The 22,522-nt window shown below is 34.2% G+C and overlaps 1 long non-coding RNA gene across 2 annotated transcripts in view; it reads left to right on the forward strand.

Moving 5' to 3' along the window:
* Positions 1-19,603, forward strand: part of LOC141560909 (uncharacterized) — a 57,078-nt gene extending 37,475 nt beyond the window's left edge. Inside the window, exons 3-5 of one of the 2 annotated variants that reach the window (XR_012487883.1) lie at positions 11,617-11,834; positions 12,697-12,901; positions 17,406-19,603. This is a non-coding gene — a long non-coding RNA (uncharacterized LOC141560909). Of the gene's footprint in view, positions 1-11,616; positions 12,902-17,405 lie in introns of both variants that reach the window. The other variant, XR_012487882.1, reaches the window with a different exon arrangement.
* Positions 19,604-22,522: the final 2,919 nt, after the last annotated feature.

The raw sequence follows: 22,522 nt of genomic DNA on the forward strand, positions 1-22,522 counted from the left end.
GCCAGGCCCACAACTATAATTCATAGATCATAAGTTCAGGGCTAGAAGGGATTGTAGAGTCCAGCTGGTTCAGCACTCTCATTTTATAGATGAGGAAACTGAGGCCCAGAGACTTGCTTGAAGTTTCACAGATGCAAGGTTTGCATTTACTCCAAAGTATTGTTTTCACTATATGATGCTAAAAATTTGAGTCAGTACAGTGAAACCAAAGGAAATGGATCAACTTTATAGAGGAGGAAATTAATTTCAATTATATAACAAATACTGGATTTGGAAGCAAGGATCTGGGGGGTGACTTTATGACTATTTTTGTAGGAAAGCCATTCTAAATTTCTATAAATCTGAGTAGCCTTATACATAAATTGAGGGAATTACAATTCCTCTAAGATATATTCAGGCTGAATCTATGGTCATATGATTCCATTATCCAAATACCCAGTTAATTAAAGAGAGAGATTGGAGATACAGATACAGGAACCTTACTCATACATAATTCTAGAGTTCTGCTGAATCAACTCTTAATTCTCAACTCCCTGACTGACTTCAGATTCTCCCAATAATTTCTTTTAGCATTAAAGAACAGTATCCACACATAGAGTCATATAGTTAACCTTCTTGTTTAGAAAAACAAAAACGAAAACAAACTAAAGTCAGAAAGTGGAAGAATCAGGATTTGAATCCAAATCCTCTTACTCCAAGGCCACCTTTCTCTTTCCCTGGACCATGCTGTCACCAGAAGCAGAACAGATATTTTTTTTTAAAACGATTTTTGAGAGATTCATGTGACTTCAAAATGTAAGGTGCCTAGCACCATGTGAGGACACTTAATAAACGTTAAACAATTACAGGCTGTAATAGAAATCAGAATTAAGTATATTAAAGGATTTATAGGATAATCATCTGCCAGTAAAGTTCTGGACTACTTTACTGCCAATGCATGAAAATCCCTGGAACCACATCTTGGGCCTTGCTAGATATGTTATCTATCATCATCTCACACCTGGTTCTGAGTCATTCAAATAATAGAATAGAATCTCATCATATTAGCAGGCAAGAGCTGGGCCCAACTTATCATGCATTTCTGTAAGTGTGAAATAGACAGGATTATATATATTTTCAACAGGTAGAAAGCAATGGCCTTCTTATGGCAAAGACATATTAATTAATTAGGCTATTACTAGAAGAGAAAAAAAGAGCAAAAATTGAGCTGGGGAGAAGAAAGTTAATAAATTTTTATTGACATTTAGAGACCTTTTTAGTCATACTAACAATTCCTAGTCATCCTAATAGAGTCAATATATAAGTAATTAGATGAAACAAAGGGTTTAAGAGATACATTAAATAGCTATTGTTTGTCATAGGATTTGTTTAAGATTGGGAGGTACCTTGAAGATCCCTTCATTATCAAAGTAGGAACTGAGGTCTGGTGTTGTTCAATCATTTGTCCAACTTGTGGTGGTGGCTCCATTTTTGGGGGTGGGATGGGGGTTTCTTGGCAAAGATGGTTTGCCATTTCCTCTCCAGTTCATTTAACCAAGTACTAAGTGATTTGGCCAGGGTTACACAGGTGGGAAGTGTGAGACTAGATTTGAACCCACAAAGATATGTCTTCCTGACTGAGACTTTATGCTCTATCCACTGAACTGCCTAAATGCTCCAAGGTCTAGCAAGTTGAAATACCTTGCCTAAGGTCTCATAGTATACAAAGAGCAGATAACCTAGGCCTTCTGACTACAAGAAATCTTTCTCCCTTCCCATTTGTAACAGGCTGCCTTTCCTTCTTTTTAGAGCTCTCATTTTATTTTATTTTTTAAGAAGATAACCTACCTGAAGACAGAGCAGAACATTGTCAACTACAATAAGGGTTTAATGAAGAAATAATGAGCCAACCCAGTTTAAATAACAAGTGAAGTAATTATATTTACAGAAGATATAGAATTGGGAAGTATAGTTAACATGTTAAAAAAATAGAATTTGCATATAAGGTAATCTTAATAGAGTGGAACCATGCTCTAAATCTTTTTTTTTTTTTTTTTTTTGTCTTTTAAAAAATTAACATGTATCTACTCTCTAGTTTTTCCTAATCTATTTTCCTTTCTCTCACCCTAATAAGGATAAAACAAAAGAAAACAAAACTCAAGTAAAAACATATACAGAATAAAGCAAAACAAATCCACACATTAGCCATGTCCAAAAATGTATATCCTAATCTATATTCTGATTCCACACCATTCCTCTCTGTCAGGAAATAGTTAACACATTTCATTATATGTCCTCTGGAATCCTCATTGGTCAATAGATGATCAGGATTCTTAAATCTTTCATAATTAATTGTCTTTACAATGTTGTTATAATAAAATAAGTTGTTCTCCTGTTTCTGCTTACTCCACTCCCTATAATTTTATAGAAGTTTAGCCAGTTTTCTCTGAAACTATGTCATAGTATTCCATTACATTTATATATCATAATTTGTCCAGTGATCCCATAATTGATAGTTATCCCCATAGTTTCTAAGTCTTTGCCACTAGAAAAAAGAATTGCTATAAATCTTTTTGCACATATGAGCTTTGTCTCTTTGTTTTAACTCTTGGGAGTTTAGGGCTAATAGTAATATTGGTAGATCAAAGTTTAGCTTAGTAATTTTTTGAGCTAAATTTCCAAATTGCTTTTCAGACTGGCTGACTCAATCCATAACTCCACCAACAACTGTTTAATTATTATGTTTTTGTGTTATTATATTATGTTTAATAATTAATAAACTCGTTAATCTTCATGTAACTGCTCCAATATTTATCATTATTTTCCTTTTTTGATCAGTTTTGTCAGTTGTATAAGTATGAGGTAGGACCTCAGAGATGCTTAATTTTTCAGTTCTCTAATTATACATGATATCAGACATTTTTTCCATATGATTGTTGAAGCTTGGGTTCTTTCTTTGAAAACTGTGTATTCACATCTCTTGCCATTTATCAATTAAAATGGTTCTAATATTTTTTCATTTGATTTAATCACTTATATATCCTGGAGATGAGACATTTATCAAATAAACTTGTTGCAATTTCTTTCCCAGTTAGTGGTTTCCTTTTAATTTTAGCTGTATTGATACTGTTTGTATAAGAATTTTTAAATTTTATGTAATCAAAAATGATGATGTTTTCATCTTTGATTTCAGGGATCAATAGCCTAAGAAGTTGTAATTTAATAGGGACAAACATGAAGACCTCCATTTAGGTTAAAAAAATCAATTTCATATATATATATATATATATATATATATATATATATATATATATATATATATATATATATATATGATGAGGAAAATGGGACAGATGATAGTTCATAAGAAAAAGATCTGGGAGTTTAGAGAACTGCCAACTTTATGTGAATCAACAGAACATTGAAAAAAATATGATATCTGTAAAAAGGGAGGTTAATATTTTGAGGACTCTATTTTGGCTAGACCAATTTTGGAGAAATGTATTAAGTTTTGCACAGTATATTTTATGAAGGACATTGACAACTTGGGTTGTTTCCAGAGAAAATGAACCAAAAAGGATAGTGAAAGTGAGAACTGGAAACTATTCTGAAGGAAGTAGTAATGGAGAAGAGAAGACTTAGGGGGACAGGATAGTTTAAAAGTATTTCAGGGACTGGTCTATGCAAGTGATTTTAGACTCATTCTGTTGTATTCAAAAGGGCAAAATTAGGAGCAGTGAGTTGTGAGTAAAATATTTTATAAAAAAAGGCCTATATAAATGTGTTATGATAATAATATTAATATAATAATAATCATAATTTTATTTTGCTATTGTTGTTAAGTGATGAATTTTGACTTAAAAGGAGAGAAAACCTTCCCTAAATTAGGGATAATGCAATGTGGAACAGGTTGTCTCAAAAGGTAGCAATCTTCATCATTGGAGTCTTAAAGTTATTTAAATAGATGTTAGATGCCACAGGTTGAGGATTTTGTAGTAGGAATTCCTGCTTAAATATTAAAAACAATAATAACAACAATAATAATAGCTCAAATTTGTGCAACACTTATTGTGTGCCAGACACTATGCTAACTACTTTACAATTATTATCTCATTAGATTCCCACATCTATATATAGGTGTTATTATTACCCCCATTTTACAGATGAGGAAATTAAAGCAAACAGAAGATAAGGGACTTGTCCAAAGTCACTTAGCTAGTAAGCATCTGAAATGGAATTTGAGCACAGGATTTCCTGACTCCAAACCCAGAGGTCTATGCATTAAATCACTTAGTCACCCCATTATGGGCTGGATTGGATGGACTTTGAAATCTTTCCAATTCTGAGATTTCGTGATTCTGTGCTACATAAATTTGGTCTCTTAATTGCCAAATATAATCTATTTTTCTCAGTCCTCATCTTTCTTGACCTCTTTGTAGCCTTTGGCACTATTGATCACTTTGATACTTTTTTATCTCTGGGTTTGGAGGCACCACTTTCTCCTGGTTCTCTCTCTCTCTCTCTCTCTCTCTCTCTCTCTCTCTCTCTCTCTCTCTCTCTCTCTCTCTCTCTCTCTCTCTCTCTCTCTCTCTTTTCCCTGGATCTTTATTCAGATAACTTTCAGTAACTGTGGATATTCCACAAGCCTCTGTCCTGGACCTTTTGCCTTTATACTATTTAACTTAGGTATTCTCATCAATTCCAAAGGATATCATTTATTTGATTATTTATCAAACTATCCAGTTTTCCTTACCTTTCTACCGATCTTGAGCATCCCATCTCCAATTCAATTGCCTATTGGATATCTTAAACTGGATATTGTGTAGGTACTTAAATTTGACATGCCTGAAACTGAAACTCATTATCTTTTCCTTAAATACCTTCCCTATTTCTAACTTCTCAATTACTGTCAAAAATATCACCACCACCAGCCCCTCCCCCAGTCACCAGGCTTGAAATCTTAACTTTTTCTTACCCACCAATATCCAATCTATTATCAAGGATTGTGAATTTTCCTTTCACAATATTTCTCTTATATGCTTCCTTCTCACCTCTGACACTACTGGTGCAGACCCTCATTAAATATGCTTAACTATTAAAGTAGTGTGTTGACTGAGGGACCACAACACACCTCTCAGACTGGCTAAGAGGACAAGAAAAGATAATGATAAATGTTGGAAGGGATGTAGGAAAACTGGGATACCGATACATTGTTGGTGGAATTGTGAGCTGATCCAGCCATTTTGGAGGGCAATTAGGAACTATGCCCAAAGGGCTATGAAACTGTGCATACCCTTTGATCCAGCAGTGTTTCTACTGGGTCTGTATCCCAAAGAGATCATAAAAAGGGAAAAGGACCCACAAGTGCAAAAATGTTTGTGGCAGCCCTTTTTATAGTGGCAAGGAACTGGAAACTGAGTGGCTGCCCATAAGTTGGGGAATAGCTGAATAAGTTATAGTATATGAATGTTACAGAATATTATTCATCTACAAGATGATCATCAGGATTATTTCAGAAAGGCCTGGACAGACTTAGATGAACTGAGTAGTACCAAGAGAATATAGTACACAGAAACAACAAGATTATATGATGATCAACTAAGATGGAAGTGGCTCTCCACAACAATGAGGTGATTCAGGCCAGTTCCAATAGACTTGTGTTGGAGAGAGCCATCTGCATTCATAAAGAGGATAGTAGGGACTGAATGTGGATCACAACATAGTAGTTTCACCTTTTTCATTGTTGTTTGCTTGCTTTTTTTCCTCTCATTTTTTCCTTTTTGATCTGATTTTTCTTGTGCAGCATGATAAATGTGGAAATATGTATAGAAGAATTGCACATGTTTAGCACATATTGGATTATTTGCTGTCTAGGAAAGAGAGAAGGAGCAAAGAGGGGTAGAGAAAAATTTGGAACATAAGATTTTGCAAGGGTGAATGATGAAAACTATCGTTGCATATATTTTGAAAATAAAAAGCTATTATTTAAAACAAAAAAAGTTCTCTTCTGGTTTATTTCCCTACCAAAAGTCTTTCCCTACTCCAGATCATTCTCCACTTAGTTGTCAAAGTGATCTTAAAAAGCAGATCTTAATCACATTACACTTCTGCCCCATTCAAAACTCCCAAGGAATCAAACTTCAAAAAATTTAACTGGCTCCCTATAATCTCAAGGATCAAATGTAAACTCCTCTGTTTGATGTTCCAAATCCTTCATATCATAGTTTTTCCCATTCTCTCACCTTTGTACTGTTCTCACATCTTATACCTCCTCCCTTGTGTACTCTTCAGTCCAGAGACAGTTTTTCAAACAAGACACTATCTCCTGACTCCAGGAATTTTTTTCCCACTGACTTTACTGCGTGTATGAAATACTCTTCCTCTGTAGCTTAATCTTTAGGTTTTTCTGGATTCTTTTAAGTCCCATCTAAAAATACAATTTTATAATGGAAACCTTTTATGATCCTTCCTAATTCTAGAATTTTTCATTTCTTGGTGATCTCTAATTTATCTTGTATAGTCTGATTTTTGTCATTGTTTTCATGTTATCTCTCCCATTAGATATGGGGATTCTTTAAGAGTAGCAATCGGGCTTTCTTCTCTTTTTATCTTTGGTGCTTAGGCTAGTGCTTGGTACACACTGACTGGTCCTTCAATATCAACCTAATTTTACTTCAATTTTCTGGATTTTTCAGGTGAAAAAAATTAAGGAGAAGAGAAGATATGTTGAATAATTATACATTTACTTCAATTTAAGTTTTCTTTCATTAACAACCTGGCCATGGCAGTGAGATTATAAAATGTGATAATTTGAAATCTACCTAGAATTGTTCAAAAAGCAAAGAAAATGTGAATAACAAGAATAGCAACATGTTTATATAGGGCTTTAAGTAATCATAGAACTTTGAGTATTATAAGAACCATAGAACAGAAAAAGCTATTCACATTAACATAATCTTTAAACAAAGGATACATTTCAAATTGTGGTTACTATCACATGATCTCAATCTCATTTTTTTCAATTAGTTAACACATTAATTAAACTTCTACTATAACAATAATAATAAATTACTTTTCCCTTTTGTTTCCTTCTACTTCCTTCCCTGTAGAGCTATTTGGATCTCTACAGTTTCAGGGTAAGAATTGAGATTCTTGGATAGACTCCATTCTCATAATTTTCAATTTTGATGCTACAGTTAAAACTCCATTAGAATTTGGAATTTTATAACCCAGCTTGGCCATGTTGGTGCTTTGGTCCCTTGCCGCCTCTCTTCCCTTCTCTTGATAATCATAATATCACGCCCCCTTCTTTCACTTGAGATTTATTCTAGGTTGTTGTTCATAAATATGTCATAAGGATATCATTCATTCAGTCATTCAGTAGATATTTATTAAACCTCAAATATGTGCCAAGCACTGTATTAAGCATTGGAGATACAAAGAAGGGTAAAAGCAAACAAACTCTGCTTTTAAGGAATCCACACTCTAATGAGGAAGACATCTCTCAAATAACTATATGCCAACAAGCCAAAAAACTGGAAATGGCAAGAGAGGGAAGGCACAGAATCAAGAGGGATTAGGAAAGACTTAATAGGAACTTAGCTAGGACTTGAAGGAAGCCAGGAAATGGAGCTAGGGAGGAAAACCATTGAAAAATGTCTGAAGTCAGGAGTTGGAGTGTCTAGTCTGAGGAAAGGAAGAAGGCTAGTATTGCTTGCTTAAAGAGTAAGGGGCATAAAAAGATTGTAAAGGTAGTGAGAAAGAAGGTTATAGAAGGTAATAAGAGCCAAACAGATTTTCTTTTATCAAACATGACACCTTAGAATAGTGCAATATAAATTTGCAAACACTATGAATTTTGAATTCTAATAATCTTTTTCTTGCTGAAGGGTCTTCTAGATCAGCTTGTTATCCCTCATAATGTCAACTGAATCAATACTTCAAAGCGCTATAATTTCATTGGTGGTGTGGATATCCCCTGTACATGGACTGTGGCCTCTTTCTAATTTAGTAGATAATCTTCAAGAGTTAATATGACCAGACAATTCATTCTTAAAGCTAATTTGCTGATTTCTTTGAGCTTAGTTGGAGATTGTTCCTTAGTTGACAGATACATAATTGGGACATGCTCAATGATCAAGGATATATTAAGCTTCTACTATGTGCCAGGCACTATACTAGCTCTTGGAGATGCAAAGTCACAAATGTGAAAGTTCTTGCCCTCAGGAAGTTTATATTTTATCAACTATTGAGTATACAATGCATAAAAATATAAGTATTAAATATATTACAAGACAATCTTGTTGAGAAATCTGGGGGTAGATCAGGAAACATTTTGTTTTCCCCCACTTACTTGTGTTCTGTTAGCATAATCTCTGAGAATCCATCATGATGAGACATTAAAGGAGGATATTAGTGGAGGAAAGATTTAATATTGTACAACTGATTAATTGGTGGTTTGAGCAAGAATGATAGAGTGGGAAGAGTTAGTTATGGAGTCAAGCACTTAGGTTCAAATACCTCTTCTGATTTTTTTCTACCTGTGTTATTGAATAAGCATTTATTAAGCACTTATTACATGACAAGCATTGTGCTAAGGCCTGAGGATGGAAAGAAGAGTTAAAACATAGTACCTGCCCTTAAGGAGCTTATTACATTCTTATAGGTGAGACAACATGCATATAGCCAAATATAAACAAGATACATACACACATAAATGGGAGGTAATTTTAGAGAGGAAGCACTTATAATGGTGGGGCAGGAGGGAAGGAGGAAACGGAAACATCTCTTGAAGAAAGTATGATTTAAACTTAGTCATGAAGAAAGATAAGAGGTAAAAGTAAAGACAGAATATCATTGAAAAGACAAGAGTTTGGAGGTGGTATGTCATGTCTTAAAAATTGCATGGAGTCTAGGTTGTAGCATATGTAGAGGAAAATAAAGTATAAGAAGATTGGAAAGGTAGGAAATGTGCACGTTGAGAAAAATCTTGATCTTGAGAAAATCTTTTTATTTCCCTGTTGGCCAAGATGACCACTGGGGTCCCTTCCAACTCTAGGTCCAGGTCCAATTCAAGAACAGTTATTGGTCTTTGGGATAAGAAGAATTCTCTAACAGGATTAAATTTCCAAAAGATATGGAAATCCTTTATCTGGTTTTGCTTCTTAAAACTGGTGTGTGTGTGTGTGTGCCTGTGTGTGTATGGGTAGATTCTCAAAATTCTCTAGAGCCTCTGATAGTATTGTTTGTAAAAGGCAATGCTTGGCACCATTACTGTAGAATATTCTTATTAATATGCTTTTTATAAGCAAAGCACCACTCATCAAATATTTATAAGCTAGAGATAGTGAAACTGATGTTTTCCTTGGCATCTGTAAGGACATTTCCCACATGCAGTTGGGTGGAGTGTGGGCAGGTGAGAGACCCTTCAACTTGATGTCATGGTCTAGGTGCTCCCGGGTGAGCTGTTCTTGGCAAGGTTTCTTCATGGCTGTGGGCCTGATTTCCCAGTCTCTCAGAACTCCCACTTAGCCCCTCCTTGCTTGGAGCTCCCTTTGAAGTCCACAGGAGTTCTTTGAATGGAAAACATACACAATGGGGTGTTGATGCAAATAAGAATCTGGCCTTATATGCACAGTGAATAAAGGTGATTCTCATCCCAAATATTAGCTCTCTAGACCAGAAAGTGTAGTTTGATCATTAAATAAAAGAACCAAAAAAAAAAATCCTCCAAGGAGATGATAACCAGCTGATTATTGGAAAGTTTTAATTAAAGCAACAGATAAAATAAGTGGAATGCTTTGTTTTTATTCTTATATCAATAGGATAAGCATTCAGTTTTTCTGGGGCAGCATGCTAAATGAAAAAGTAAACATTAGCAGCTTCTGAAACCTCCCTGATATAGCATGATGATTTAGAAAAATAACTCTATTAGGATAGTTATGTAATGTTTTTGGTTGGAAATGCAATTCCCAAATGAATATGTAGCTGCAATCTATAGACAGGCTAAGTAAATTAAATCACTCACCATCTTTTTTTTTTCAATAGCTCTAAAGTTAAAAGTAATTTACAAAGAAAATACTCAGTTTGAATTGGTCTGTAATATTTGTTAATGATCTTAAAAAAGAAATCCACTTATTCACAATCCTGTCCCTGAGGGAGTTCCAATGTGCCATCAGAAAAATTTCCCAAGCTAAATGTCATTAGCTAGTGATTTCTTTGAAGTTAAAATCTGTGAAAGGATAAATTGCATCAGGTATACAAATGTATGGGACAATCATTTTAATGAACAATATGCTTTTTCCCCCTCCTGATGTTTTCTGTTGGAAAAAGCAACAATTTAAAAACCAAGCTATTAAATGATGGAGATATTTTAGAATTACATCAGCGTATATGTATCTTCTCACTCATATCGAATCTTTATATATATATGTATATATATACATACATATATATGTATATTTGTAGATTGTTGATATAAAAACAGTAGAGTTGGAATCTGTTTTGATAGCGTTCATTGTACTTACCTTTTGGTATTGCTATCCTGGAATAAGACAATAGATCATTTAATATTAAATCTTGGAGCTGAGATTGGCCCTGGTAATTTGCTTTGAATGAAGGTGTAAATACTACATAACAGTATGAATTGTTCAATACTGGATCACAAACCTGGGAAACACTACACCAAAGGGAAATTTTTCTTCCTGACCCCAGCTGGTGATCAGTTTGTGCCTGGAAGTTGGACAGCCTTTGTAATCTAATCCTAGTTGGCATAACTGCAGATGCTAATTTTAGGTCTATAAATAGCAAATCTTTTTATAAATGTTGTTTTTGGAGAAAGGAGTTAGAATTTTTTTTCTAAAAAGCCATTTACTGTATGATTTCTACAGGTTAATTATATATTGCATGAAAAAAGCATCTCCTTGGAGCCTTCCTAAATTTGTTACTTTTTAATTTCACTTCATATGACAAAGAAGGGGAAATGAGAGCCTTTAGCTGACCATTCAAGTTATCATTTATTATTTTGAATATTGCCACCTTTAGTTTTTTTCACCCTCATTCATTTACTCATTTCCTAGAGAAGCAAAACAACCTTAATTTTTATTCATTTCTCATCTTGGAGAAGAGTTTCTTTCTTTCTTTAGAATACCTTTCCAGTCATTGCACATTACTTCTCTTTCCTCATTTACTCCTTATTCTTCTAGATCTTCCTAGTACATGTTATTCTATCACCTACCTCCATGCTTTTGTACTTGTAGGTTCTCATGTTTATAAGCACTTATTACTCACTTCCACCTTTTGGAATTTCATTTTCTTTATTTATATCATGTCTCAGTGCCACCTCTTTCATTACATTAGATCTTTTCTGATCTTAATATCTACATCTTGAAATTACTTTATATAAACTTAATTGTCACTTATTTGTATTCAAGCTTTCTTCCAATAACACATAGGCTGCTTGAGTGTAGAGACTACTTAATTTATGTCTTTGAATCTCCAGCACCTAACATAGCACTTTGCACACAGTGATTATGTAATAAATGTTTTTTGAAATGACTTGAATAATCACTACTTGTTTGCATCTCAATTTATTGTCTGGATATAGACCTTTTCTAATTATGACATTTCTTTCCTCAGATAAAATGACCTAAATGGGCTCTCTGCTTTATGGACAGAACAAACCATAGTTTCTGTATCCTTTCTTAATTCTCTCTCTATTTTTTTTTTACAAGTGCCAAAGCCTGTTCTAAATTTGAAATTGTTTAAACAGTCATATCTTCCTCTCATTCAAGGGTGAGAAAAAAGAACTCTTTACTCTGAAAGATCTAGTATATTAACTGACTTCTGGGGAAGAAGTAAGTGAAATGTGTATTTGTCAAAGATTAGGTCACAGAAATTAAGGCAAAGTGGCTGGTCCATATAGTCCTTGTTCAGCCCAGATGTTTTTTTAGTCATGTTTGACTCTTCATGGCCCCATTTGGTTTGTTTATTTTTTTGCAAAGATTTTGAAGTGCTTTGCCATTTCCTTCTCCAGGTTACTTTACAGATAAGGAAACTGAGGCAAATAGGATTAAATGACTTACTCAGAGTCACACAACCAGCAAGTGTCTGAGACTGGATTTGAACTCAGGAAAATGAATCTTTCTAATTCCAAGCACATGATTTTATCTACTGTATCACCTAGCTGTCCAGTGTGGTCCTTAGACATTGATTAAAGAGCATCTGGCAAGAAAGAACAGCAGCCTGTTTTAAAGTAGTGGGTTAACAGGCAGGAGATCTGAATTCCAGTCCCCTATCTGTCTTCTATCTGTGACTGAACAAGTCACTTTTTCTCTCCAACACTCAGTTTCCTCACAGAGGTAATGAAAGTTTACTTTATGGGATTGGAATGAGGAACATCTGGGTTTGCATCTCACCTACCACTTAGAAGCACTGTTACTCTGACTAGTTACTTAAACTCTCAGAGGTTATATAAATTAATTTAGGTTATATAAATGAATTTAAGTTATATAAGTGAAAATACCACTTATAATACATAATAACATTACTATAAAGCTTAAATGAGATTAAAAGTATCTTAAGTATTTTTTAAAGGTAAAGTCATGAAGAAATGCTAACTTATTTATTGCCATTATTATTATTTATCTCAATTCCAAATTAAAATATTTTTTTGGTTTCATTTTAAGTTTTTCTCTCCTTTGCTATTCCATACTACAGAATGACACCATTTTGACACAAACTTATAAATACATGTAAAACCACAGTATATATACTTTTAAAAATTGCTGTTGAATTTGTTGAGTCATTACTATTAAGAATCATTTTTTACCTTTCTAATTCAACTTGAAACTATATCTTGTCCCATCACCAAAGATGAGAAGAACATAGGAGGGGAAGAAATAAGAGTTTAACATCTAAGCAGGTAATGACATAAGTTGTTATGCATCTTTTTTACATTCTCCTATTTATCAGTTCTTTCTCTGGAGGTGGCTAGTGTGTTCCTCCATAGTTCCTTTGTTGCTGACTTGAGTATTTATAATACCCAGAATAATTTGGTCATCCATAGTTGTTCTTTAAACTGTATTGCTGTTATCAAATATAATGTTCTCTTGGTTCTGCTCATTTGACTTTTTGTTATTTGATATAAGTCTTTACGTGTTTTAAAAAACAACCTTCTCATCATTTCTTGTCACATAAACACTTTTTTCCCCTCCCAAATATTAAGAGTATCATAGATTTGGAGTTGGGAGAAACTTTTGTTGTTCATAAATAGCAAATTTGACTTATCTCAATTTCATATTGTTTCTCACTTTTTGGTGATGATGTAAGCAAATAATGAAGCAGACAAAAAGTAGTGAGTAGGGAAGCAAGAACTCTAGATGACTGAGAATTGAGAATATGCTGATTAAAAACTTCACACAGTAAAAATCAAATTGTTTTGGAATGAGTTGATAACAATACAGAAATTCAATAGACAATTTACCCAATAAATCTAAATGAAAGATTATTTTATTTTGAAGAGAAAGCAGGCCACTGTGTTTCCTTTTTCCTCTTATTAATAAATTAGGATGCACAAAAACTCAATAGGAAATTGCCTGGGACACAAAAGAATCATTCCAATCTGCTTTCCTACTCAGTCATTTCCATTTTGTAGAACCAGCATTTCTGTTAAACTGTATTACAGAAAAATGGGCCTTGCTATATTTTTATGTGTCAATGGGTTCTGGCTGTACAGTGGAGCCATTCATTTTGTGTGGCCCATTTATTGAGAGGGCTTTCTAAATTTGGCCTTAATTATTTTTCCCTTTGCAAAAATATTTCACGGAATCTTTTTGAGCCCTGCCTGCTTCCTCCTTGCCCCTTAAAACAGAAGCCAGGAGTGTTATTTTTGTTCTCTTCTAATTAAAATAATTGCTTGGTTCTTTTTAACTGGATTCTTGCAAGTCATTAGTTTAATACATGGATGGATGCCAGGGGGTGTTTGAAAAACAAAATGAAAAGTAATCATGTAGTGTCACAGGAAAAAGATTCCATGGTGCTGGGGTACACTAATTCCTTTCAACCAACATTTCCTTAGGGCTCTTTAGTAAACCAGGAGCCCATATTCTGTGAGGGGATTGGTATGGGTGGTCATAGAAAAAGATTATCCCATTTTAATGGATTGAGATGTTCTGCTAACTCAGTGTTATTGAGATGGTAAAGAAAGGACTAGGATATACCAGCCTTTGACTTGAATAATCTTTGCTGCACTCCTTTTTATAGAAACTATGATAAGGAAGCAAATAAAACTGATTTCCCATTCAACCTGGATGTTGTATGGTCAAGTATCCAGAAGGCAGAAGGAGAGGGGAAGAAAAGCATGGGGTCTATTTTATTTAAATCATTCAATTAGCAATTATTTATTCAGTGCCTATTTGGGTCAGGTTTACTAATCACCTGTATGCCATGTGCTGGTGATACAAATATAGACAAAAAGAAACAGATGATTGAGAGCTCATTATATGCAAACACTATCAGATCTTTGGACCTGTAATATTGCTATAAGACAATTTATTTAGTTATGACAACATTGTAAAGACAAGCAACATTGAAAGTCTTAAGAACTGGTCAATATAATGACTCACTGTAATTTCAGAGGATTAGCATTGAAGCTTGTACTAGCCAATTCTTGACAGAGAAGTTATGCACTGAGAACATGGATTGAGACAAAGATTTTTTGGATGTGGTTATGGGAATTTGTTTTCTTGACTATGCATATTTTTAATAAAATATTTATTTTTCCAATGGAGAAAGAAAAAATGATTTTTTGATAATTTAAAAATATTAAATTTTAAAATGAAAACATGATGCAATATTTTACCTTTCTTGCAATAACTCATATGAGGTAAATATAATAGTTTAATTATGACTAGATGGGTCCACATAGGCAAAGATGATATGATATTGTTTTCTCTGATCTTTGTCTTCTATAATACTTTGGATCCCAGAAAGATTTACTTACATGTAAAATTCATAGGTTATCATTTGGGTACAGGAAAAAAGAAATCATAGTAATGTATACTTACCTTGGCATGCTTTTCATATTACTATTTAATTTTATTGATGAGGGCTCTTTACTATATTCTTATTCTTATACTTCATCATGGCAGGAAGGTGATTAAAGGGGCTATTCTATCAGAGCATAAGGTATGACAGTTCCTTTAAAACCCAAAGGGCTTTAGTGAAGCAATGGGCTTAGTGATACACTGTTTATCTGTTATGTAAGGGCCAGCCTAACTGGAAAAAAATTTGTCATCAGTTTAGCTTCAGAAAGATGAATTTTTTTGTCAACAGAAATTGTTTACCACTCATACATACTACATACTTACATACTAGTCATAGAAATTGTTTACTAAGACCTGAAGGACTAACATGAGAAGACCTACATTAAGGAAAAAATGAGTTAATGGAGTATGAAGGTATAGTGAGCAGAGTTCAGTGACTTGTCAAAGATCAAACAGATTGTAAATGTTGAGATATTTTCAATCTAATCTATACTTATACTCTATCATGATCTTAAAATGATATTTTCAATTCAATTCAAGAATTTGTTAAGCACCTTTTTCATGCTCAAAATGGAATTTCTAGCCTTGTTTTTGTCATTACTTTGGATTGTGATATTGGGGCAAGACACTTAATCCTTTTGGACTTTAGTATCTTTGATTGGACTAGAATGTTTGACTATGGTAAGGATATTGTTTGCAGGCTATTAGTTATATAGCCACTTTGTTATATAGTACTTTGTGCCACTGTTCAGCTTTGTTGTTCAAATATTTCAGTCCATGTCAATGGTTTGCCATGTTCTTTTCAAGCTCATTTTATAGTTGTAGAAACAGAGGCAAACAGAGTTAAATCATTTGCCTATAGTCAGATAGCTAGTAGAATTTGAGGCCACATATGAACTCAGATTTTCCTGACTCTTGGCTCCAAGCTTTATTCACTTCCCTTCTAGCTTCCCTTTGTGCTACTGTTCAGCTCACTATGTAATTAAGATACATTTGTAAAGAAAGATAAGGATTTAGACAGTAGTGGTACAAATGAGTTTAGACTCAGAAGGTCTTGGATTCAAATCCTGCCTCTGACATGTACTAGCTGTGAGATTTTGGACAAATTCCTATCTCTCACTACTCCAGACAATTCTCTAATTCTTTAGATCACAGATGAGATATTGATTGAATCAGTCTAGAGAGAGTCTCTATTATGATGTCCATGTACCAATTGAAACTATAATTTTGGATCACTGTCCCAAAAGATATAGGTATATGAATGTCATAACACTTAAATCCTTAATTTTAGTTTGAGGCTACTGTGATGTATTTGAAAATTCTGGGAATGTAAAATAATGTAAAATAATAAGTATGGAAAAACACTGTAGGGGTTTCTTTATATGAATATATATATGTATATATATATATTCAATTAACTTAACAATAGTTGGACTGAATATGAATTTTTGCTAATCATTTTTAAAATGTATATTATCACTATACTTAAACTAGATTCGTGGAATAATTTAACCTGTTATTTTTGAAAGGATGATTTGCAATGTTTGTGGCAGCCTTTTTTGTAGTGGCAAGAAACTGGAAACTGAGTGGATGCCCATAAGTTGTAGTATAGCTGAAGAAGTTATGGTATATGAATGCTATGGAATATTATTTTTCTATAAGAAACGATAAGCAGAATGATTTCAGAGAGGCCTGGAGAGACTTGCATGAGCTGATGTTAAGTGACATGAGCAGAACCAGGAGATCATTGTACACAGCAACAGTAATATTATATAATGATCAATTCTGATGGACATGGCTCTCTTCAACAATGAGATGTTCCAACAAAGACCTGTTCCAGTGGTCTTGTGATCAAAAGAGTCATCTACACCCAGAGAGAGGATTGTGGGAACTAAGTGTTATTCACAACATAGCATTCTTATTCTTTTTGTTGTTGTTTGCTTGTGTTTTATTTTCTTTATCATTTTTTGATTAGATTTTTCATGTACAGAGATATAATTGTATAAATATGTATGCATATATTGCATTTAACAAATAATTCTACCATGTTTAACATTTTTTGGAATATTTGCCATCTGGGGAGGGGGTGGGAGAAAGGGGGGAATACAAGGTTTTGCAAGGGCTAAAGTTGCAGAATTATCCATGCATATGTTTTGAAAAATAAAAAGTTTAAAAAAAAGAAAAAAAAGAAAGTATAATTTGCATGGTTTCCCTACCTCCTTTAAACTATTTGTATTAACCTAACCACTAACAGTATTCAAGATATTCTTGAATATTCTTATTCACATCATTACCACTTGATCATGCCCTACCCAAAGATTTTGTTATTATTTGCTCTATATTAAATGCAATTTTTACTACATACTTATTTCCTCTGTGCAGGTTTGTCCTTGAATGTGGAAGGAGAAAGTTTCTTTGCAACTTTGAACCAAGATGCTACCGAGTCCAGCACCCTTACCAATTGGACTTATCATATAGAAGACTATCTTACACATCTCCTATTTTGTCATTGTTTATCATACCATTCCCAAAAGTTATACCAGCAGAATGATCTCTAGATATGAGGAGAAGGCCCTTCTCTCAGCATCCTGTCCTACCTGGCTGTATTAGAGCCACTGCTGGAACATGGAGACTCTCTTAACTTCGCCTGCAGCCCAGTCTAGTCATTCATGTTATCTTCTGATGTTCCTGAAAACTCTGCTGCTTTAAGAAATGTAATTTGGTTCACTGAATGAAAAACATAATCATAGCAAGACTTAACACTTTAGATAGATAGCACTTTTCCTCTATGAGGAATTTAAAAACATTACCTAATTAGTTTAACTTTCCTATAAATGGGGTCAATTTTTGATTGCAATTTGCCACAAAGTATGCTGGAAGTTCCTTCTTTGAACACATTATTCCTTTAGCAGGTGTTCAATTGAAAAACCATTGCTATGTTTGCTAAAGGCTTTCTTCTTCTTTTTTAATGGATAAAATGTATCTTCCCAATATACACTGTCAAATCTCATTGTGTTGCTTTGTTCCTCATTGCTATTGAATATACTTCCAAGTAGAATCAGGAAGGAGATAGTCCACCTAATTTCCTAATATCTTGGAAGTAAATCAGGCCACTTTGGAAACTGCTTCCATTCTCTTGGGACATTAGGCTATTATGAGGAAGAATTTGTTTGTTTCATAACACCCTAATGGCCTGAAGATTTTGAGATAGATTCCAAAGGTACAAAATCAATGATGGATAAGTTATTCTATTTTGGGGACAAAAGTATTCAGTATTTGGTGAAGTGGAATCAGTGATAATATTATAGAAAACTAAGCACACACAATAAGTTTAAGAAATAAATGTTTTCTTGAGAATCAGGAAATTTAGGTTATAATCTTGATTTATATGACATATGACCTTAGACATCCTTTTTCACCCTCATTTTCTTTATTTGTAAAATAAATAGATTGTTCAGTAGACAGGTAAATCATGTGGGAAGGCTTTAAATAGATTTTACATGGGGGTAAAACCTCTTTCTTTCTAAATTATGCCCTATTGCAGAGGTATTGTTAAATAGTGAGAAATCACTAACTTTGAAGTAAGGATACCTGAGTTTGAATTGTGGCCCTCAAAATCTGTGAGTTATAGGACTATAGTTAAATTACTGGTATAAGGCCTCAGCTTTCCTATATATAAAATGGGAATAATAAATGCTTTGCAAATTTGAAGTTCTATTATCAATAAGTAATATACCATGTGAATCCAAGTCCTCAGGTTTTAGCCATTTCTGGAGGTCTGATCAAGGTGAATATCATTTCATGGATATTGGAGCTGCTCTAGCACTCATTCTGGCATTCTCAGGGAGTGCCATGCTATACCTGATGCATCATTCTCTCTAACAATAGCTTTTAGAAGAATCTCATTGAATGCCTCTCAGGTTGAGTGATTCTGTCCTGTCCAAGACTTAAGTGGAGATTCCATTCCGGAGGGCATAAGAGAGGCTTTTATACTTCTGAAACTTGATAGAATATTTTTTAAACCTCATATTGATGGAAGGAGAAGAACTGAGCAAATTGTTTTGGCTTTAAAATGATTATAATTAAATACAGTCATTCACATGTTTCAAATGCATTAAATTTGTGAGGAAGCAAAGCAGAAGTCCTCTTCTATTAAGCCTCTGACTTCCCTCACCTTGGCTAAAGATCTCTCACCATATAGAGAAAACCAAATGCACTTCTCCCTCTAGGGAATATGTTTCTGCAGCACAGCTCTGGATTCTAGAGAAAATAATTAGATTGCTAGTCACAGACTTAAAAATTCACTTCAGGCAATAGAACGCAGTGAACAACAAACACCACCTCTTTGGTGTTAAATTAGATGGTGGTTATAATTGAAAATCCCTACCTTTTGATTAGAATTTCATTGGTTTGAAGTTTTATCTCTTCCCTTTATTTGATTTCTTGTGAAATTATTTTAATTATGAAATCAACAAACATTGGCATTTTATATGTATAGAATAAAAAAGATTATATGTGAAACTGTGCATTTCTATTAGTTTAAAAAGCATGTATTAAACTTAATAAAAAATAAACAAAAATGCCCTGCTTGTCTATGTTCTCTTCTGAACTTTCTTATTTTATTTTTGCATCACTATCATTTCCACCCTTCTCTCTCCCCAAACTTCTCTTATAAAGAATAGAGTTGAACAAAAATCAATCTATTAGTCATGTCTGAAGATATATGTCTTATTCTTGTAGTTCTTTGTCAAGAGTTGACAAACATATTCCATTATCAATCATTTGGAGCCATAATTGGTCACAGCATTGATCAGAGTCCTGACAACTCTTTTTAATAATAATCACTAGAATTATATAGCTCTTTGAGATTTGCAAAACGCATTGTAAATGTTATCTCACAACAATCCTAAGCAGTAGGGTGTCATTATTATCTCCACTTTGCAGATGAAGAATCTAAAGCAGCTGAAGCAGGCTGAGATTGAATGACTTGCACAGGATCACAAAATTAGTAGGTGTTTGAATCAGGATTTAAACTCAGGTCTTTCTAACTCCACCAGGGATGTGATACAGGGCTCTATCCTTTGTACTACCTAGCTGCTTTTATTCATAATGAAAGATTTCAATTACCTGTGTATCATTGGCCACATATGATGATGCCTACTTCTTATGACTCCTTCCTACTAATGATGTAATTTAATCATTGATTTAGAGGATCAGAGTAATCTGAGAGCTTTTGGTAGTGAATTGAGAATTTTTAGAATATTTTTAAATATTGGTTAATTATCTCTACTATACTGTTTTAAATTAGTAAGAAAAATGTTTCATAATTTCAGGTCCACTCCTTTTTTTCATCCCTGATGAACTCTGAAGAAGTCTTTTGCTTCATTGATTGCTCTAAAGTCATATTTCCAAGAGATTATAATCACTGCAGTGTCTTAATGATGTCACTTTCTATTGCTTTACCTATTTTTTCATAAAATCTAAATTTTCTGACAGATCAACTCACTCAAACCATAAAAAACAAATTTATATTATATGTATAATATTAAGTGTGGGGACTTGTGGAATTATATTTTTTTGGGAATATAACTTCTATATATGTAAAATTGTTAGAGTTGATATCAGAATAACAATTGCTTTAAAAAAGTCAGGTTGGACATTCCTTTTACATTTGACTGCAATGATATACAGAGTTAAATAATATACACTAGATACACAAGCCACATGGAAGGGAAAAGGGGGAAGAAATTGTTGATTTATTAATCTCCTCCACTTGACTGAAAAAAGATAAGGTACAGGAGAATTTCCTTTCTTTTTTCCTTCCTTCCTTCCTTCCTTCCTTCCTTCCTTCCTTCCTTCCTTCCTTCCTTCCTTCCTTCCTTCCTTCCTTCCTTCCTTCCTTCCTTCTCTTCCTTCCTTCCTTCCTTCCTTCCTTCCTTCCTTCCTTCCTTCCTTCCTTCTCTTCCTTCCTTCCTTCCTTCCTTCCTTCCTTCCTTCCTTCCTTCCTTCCTTCCTTCTCTTCCTTCCTTCCTTCCTTCCTTCCTTCCTTCCTTCCTTCCTTCCTTCCTTCCTTCCTTCCTTCCTTCCTTCCTTCCTTCCTTCCTTCCTTCCTTCCTTCTCTTCCTTCCTTCTCTTCCTTCCTTCCTTCCTTCCTTCCTTCCTTCCTTCCTTCCTTCCTTCCTTCCTTCCTTCCTTCCTTCCTTCCTTCCTTCCTTCCTTCCTTCCTTCCTTCCTTCCTTCCTTCTCTTCCTTCCTTCCTTCCTTCCTTCCTTCCTTCCTTCCTTCCTTCCTTCCTTCCTTCCTTCCTTCCTTCCTTCCTTCCTTCCTTCCTTCCTTCCTTCCTTCCTTCCTTCCTTTCTTCCTTTTTCCCTTCCTCTAGAAAGAAGCTGTTCCCTGATTTTTTTTGTATTCTAAAATAGGAATCTTAAGAAATTATGCAAACATCTGAATCCTTGTCCATTGCTATCTTCATTTTCAGCAATCTTCATTTTCCTTTTTACAATTATAAAAGGAGCAGGCACTTACTCAGAATTGCACAGAAACCAGTGGCAAAATTGATCGCAATTTGAATTTCTTACTATCTCTCTTTTTCTTCAGAACTTTTTGGTTTCTGAAAATAAAGCCTTAGAGAAAAGGGATGTTTTAACTAAGTGAGGGTAGAGAGAAAGAGGAGAGAGAAAAAGAGAGACATGGAGAAAGATAGAGACAGTGACTGGGAGAGGAGAAAGAAAAAGATAAAGACTAAGACAAAATAAGAGAAACAGAAAGGGGAGAGATAGAGAAAAAGAAAAAGATGGGAAAATATATAGAGAGAAACAGACAGAGACAGAGAGAGACAGACACGGAAACAGAGACAGAGAAAGACAGAGCGACAGAGACACACAGATAGAGAGACAGAGAGAGACAGAGACAGTGAGACACAGAGACAGTGAGACACAGAGAGACAGAGTTAGAGAGACACACACAGAGAGAAACAGAGACAGACAGAAACAGACACAGAGAGAGTGAGAGAGAAAAGAGACAGAGAGAGGGAAACAGAGAGACAGTGAGAGAGAGAGAGAGAGAAAGATAGAGACACACACAGAGACAGAGGATCAGGCAGAGAAGAAGGAGTAAGGATAGGAGTAGGAGAAAAAAGAAAGGATTAAAGGAAGGAGTTTTTTTACTTGGGATTTCCTTTTTGAATCCTTTCAGATTTTACATTTGGAGAGAAGTAGGTTTCTTTGCTATATGAAAAGAACCAGGTAGGTGTTTCAGGATCAGTTCATTGCTCTTGTATTTCTTAATAGGGCTGGAGAAGCATTGATTACTTGGGTTCCTTGATCCTCCAATCCAGGAAAGATAGGAAAATAGATGTAAAAAATGGAATGAGAGGTACTTGGGCAAAGGTAGAACAAATGCTAACTAAATTAGGCTTCTCTCTATCTGAAACAAAGTAGACCTCACTGCTCCTTCAGCTTAATAATAATAGTCTACTACATTAAATAGTTTCCAGGTAT

Source organism: Sminthopsis crassicaudata, chromosome 3 (genome assembly GCF_048593235.1).
Source record: "Sminthopsis crassicaudata isolate SCR6 chromosome 3, ASM4859323v1, whole genome shotgun sequence".
Classification (NCBI taxonomy): Eukaryota; Metazoa; Chordata; class Mammalia; order Dasyuromorphia; family Dasyuridae; genus Sminthopsis; species Sminthopsis crassicaudata.